Below are 4,603 nucleotides of genomic sequence, written 5' to 3'. Positions count from 1 at the left end.
GTCCAAATAAGGTCAGCTAGGAAATATTACCTGAGAGACCACTTGAAGCATCACTCACCTGGGAGGAGAGCGATACATAACTGGAAACTGAACCAAAGACAGGACAGGGGAGATCTGAGTTTCTAGTAAATAAACCAGACGGGAGTGATTCAGCAGAGCCATGAAGGGAGTGCAATGAAGGTCCAGCAATGAAAATATATGATAGAAAAATGTGAGAAACCAGTTAGTCAAGCTTGGGTACACTTTACTGTGGGCCAAAGTCAAATCTTAAAGAAATTTACCTGGGCAATCCATGTGTAACATTTGCAGTAAGAAAACAAAAAGAGAAATATGGGTCCTGGAATTCTGGAGGGGAGGAGTATAAAGATGAGAATGTCTGGGGTGTAAAGAGACATAAAGGATGTATTTATTAGTGTGGTAATGGGTCAAGAATACATGTGAGAATGGACTCCAAGGGTTTTAGAACAAAGAGAATAGAATGTAACACTGGGCCTGGGCCAACATATAGATATAGCTGCCCCTTCATAGATTTTGTGTTTAATGTGTTAGCTGGTGAAGCCAGCTTTAACAGTTGTCTGAAGCTTGAAATAAATTCTATTTACATTAAGTGAGGTTTAATGGCAGAATATAGAGGAAAGAACCTAATAATTTAGGAAGATAGGAGTATTAAAGTGATCTTATAATATGTAACTTTACATTTCTTTCCCATTACATGACCCGACAGGGCCCAAAGTACACTTTATTTACTAGAGCAATGAGAAATACAATATTGAGGGAATTACCAATATCTTTGAAAAGCTTTGTAGAATCTGTCTTCTCAACAGAATGCATGATAGTAGTAGATGCTTGAGATGAGCTTCCCAGTTTCAATGAGGATGATGCAATCCTGAAGTATCGGTGCCTAAACAATAGATGCAAAACGGACACAAATACTATATTGAACAGCAAGGCCCCAGTGGTGATGAGAATACTTTGACACTCAAGTAGTTTTGGTGGTTTCTAATTGATCATAAGGTCTTTAACAAAGAAACAGATGGGCCCTGGCCATGTAGCTCAGTTGATTAGAGCATCGTCCCAACATGCCAAGGTTGCAGGTTTGATTCCTGGTTAGGGGCACATACAAGAATCAACCAATGAATGCATAAATAAGCGAAACAACAAATCAATGTTTCTCTCTCTCTTCCTTCCTCTCTCTCAAATAAATTTTTTAAGAAAGAATGAAAGAAATGGGTAGCCTACTAAAATCTTACTTGGTGTTTATAACAAGACAAATTCTGCATCTGGTGACCAAAAAACTGACTTGAGTTGCTGCAAGAAAAATACATTGATTTCACCTGATTTCCAATCCAGTCAGAGAAAGACAAATACCATTTGATCTCTCTTATATGTGAAATCAGAAAAAACACACAACACTAAACAACAAAACCACCACCAACCAAGCTCATATATAGAGAGAACAGATTGGTGGTTGCCAGAGATCTGGCGTTGGGGTGGAAGAAATGGGTGAAGGGGGTAGTAAATATTTTTAAAATAATAATATAAATAAAAGTATGTTCCAAATGAAAAACTAAAATAAATAAAACCACCACCAACAAAAACAAACAAAATAATTTAAATAATTTTTTAACATTCATTATGGAAAAATTCAAGCATATAGAGAGTAATTAGAATACTATGATGAACCCCCATGTAACATCACCTAGCTTCAAAAATATTTTAATATTTAATGTTTGAAAATTTTTATTCCAGTTCATTAATCTGAGATTATTTTTAAACCCCTTATAGATGACTTAATCTTTTAATCTGGATGATCCAAAAATTCTTTTATTGTTATATGTCTAAGTATTGACTATTCTGAGTCTATTATACTTGGTAATGTGGTGTCTTAAAATATATTCTATAGATTCAAGTATTTCATTATTTTAGAAATTATTTGTTAAATTATACATTTAAATATTTGTTATTTTCAATTATTTTGTTTTTCTACTTTGGGAATTCCAAGTATCCATAGTATGTATTTATTTTGCCTATTTTAGATACCTAGTATTTTTACCTGAATCCTTTGGGCTCTTTTTTTAGTTCTGCATCATTTTATTACTTGCCTAATTTCTATTCTATGTATTTTTTTTGTGTTTTCCACTGCATTTTTTTTATTCATTGTACTATAATTTTTATTCTGTGATGGCTTTGTTCTTTTCTTCTCTTTCCTGAGTTTTATCAATTTAGGGTAACTTCTGGAATTACAGCTCTAGTATTTCTTCATAGAAATTATTGTTTCACTAATTTAAAAAACTTTATAGTGAATTTTGGTCACAATTTTCATCTGTCATTACTTCTCTTGTAAGTATTTGACACTTGTTAATCGTATAGCTTTATACCAAGTTTTCCCTTCCACTTTTCATATGTATCTGGATTTAGATGGTGTGACAATGCTACTGATGATTAAATGAGTTGCATTTTCTTGGAGTAGTTATTTGTACATTTTCCTAAAATTTTTTTCATGATCCAAAAGCTGACTTTTTTTTCTGTTTCTTCAGAGACAGACTGGCTCCTACCAAAGGAGTTAATGATGTTTTGCACATTCCACCTTCTCTATTACTCTTAACCAAACCAGGCTAGGAGAGCTTTTGTCAGTAGCTTTACTTCTCCCACTTCCTGCAGCCAGGGTTGCAAATACAGGACACAGCTTTTGCATGTCAGCCTGCATCCCTCAGACTCAGGCGGTGTATTTTGGGACTCGATCTCCGAGACTTGCAGCCTTCCCCTCAATTCCATCCCCCCTCCTCCTCTCCCTTCTCCTTCCCTTCCTTTCTCTTCTTTGTTCTTCTTCCTGCACAACTTTTGTCCAAATGTAGCTGCTTTGGGCAGCTCTTACTTGTATTTTGAAATCTACATATAGTATAGGTTTCCTGATCTCACCAATATTTTTCCTTTCCTATTTGATTTTTGCTGGTTTCTAGCACGAGAGGGAAATACCAATTTATGCTATTGATGTAAACTGTATATCTGACTTAGTTTGCCTAAGAAATCAATAGTAGATGCATAGGCTATAGGGTATTCTGGTATCAGAAAAGAGAGATTTACTATAAAAAGCACAAATAAATGCAGTTTTCTTTGACATCTAGATAGCTATGAGAAATCTGCATTAAGAGATGTCTATTTTTAAAAAGGAGGTGGCTTTGCAAGGGAATAAGGAAAGACAGACACTAGATGGTAATGAGGTCAGTAAATGAGCCCCAGAGGCCTCTGGTGAAGGAGTGAGTGTTCCTTGGCGTGTTTTGCTTTGTGCTTGAGGCTGTCAGCCTAGGGAAAGGTCAGTCAAAATGCCAGTCTCTTTCCACTACAAGACTGGAAGAGGCAACCAGTCTGAGCCGTGGGAGGACAGGGAAAGATCGAGAAAGCTACGAATTCTGACTGACGTGCGAGACTGTGTCATCTGCAGTGAGTAATCAGAATACATGCTTTGCATTTTCTTAGCTATATCATTTGCAATAGGTGTATCATTAACAAGATTAACGGGTAAATAAATAAGAGGACACACACATACGCCCGTGAACTAACGCACATACCAACATTTAGCTTCTAGAATTTGCTGTAAAACTGATGCCAAATGTTACTTACTAAGCAAACTAACACAATAGTATCGTAAAATATTTAATGAGATAATGCTTCAGCTGTTTCTGTTCGTGTAATAAAACACTTTTAGACAGAATAAAGAGACAAAAATCAAATATGCAGGTTTTTAAGAGAAGGCAAAGGGCAAGCGTCAATCTGGTAAGTGCGATGTGGGGTTCAGTTCATGATTCTCTGTGCTTTGTTCCTGAAGAAGCATCAGCTCACACAGCCCCAAAGCACACAGTGGGCTTGTCATGACCAAAGCCACGAAAAAGGCAGTACTCTGAGAAGAACTTCACTAAAGAAATTGATGTGCATCTTAAATGACAGACAGGGCCAGACCTTACTTAAATATGGCCTGTGTAGGGCCTATGTTATATTTGATTATTTTAATTAAAAATTTTGAATGATAAATTTTCAATCAGTGGATGAAATAGATTGAAGGTTATCACTGAGAAACAGAAGTACTCTAGGTTCAATTTGTAAGATCCAGAAAAAAATGAAGAAAAAATAAATCATGTATGTGGATGATTGATAACTGGCATTCTTGAATTTCTTGGTAAACTCAGATAGAGAATTCTACTTTGCCTTCTGATTTCTGGTCTTTTTCCCTTTGTCCCTTATTTCCTTACTTTAGCCATGAGTGGGATATGGATCACTTTGGAGAAGATATTCCACCTATATACAAATGGGAATGAAAATATACTATAGCATATGAGCAGTTACCTAAGGGCCTTTGCTTATTAAATACCATCTTTGTTTATCTCTCTTTGCCAGAAACGAAATACAAATGCCCTCATGTTATTTGTTCCCATTGAATAATTTCTTTAGGTTATTTGCCCTTTGGGTTTCAGACAACTCACTGACTTCACAGTAAATCATCAGCAAAAATCTTATATTCTAATCCATTTTTCTGATAGTTCACTATACCTTTTTGGTTTGAACTCAGAGTCTTAAACTTTTTTGAACAGTGGAATACTTTGGCAGT

Source organism: Miniopterus schreibersii (genome assembly GCF_964146895.1).
Source record: "Miniopterus schreibersii genome assembly, chromosome: 2".
Classification (NCBI taxonomy): Eukaryota; Metazoa; Chordata; class Mammalia; order Chiroptera; family Miniopteridae; genus Miniopterus; species Miniopterus schreibersii.
The sequence above is the reverse complement of the archived record's forward strand: the minus strand, read 5'-3'. Positions refer to the sequence as shown.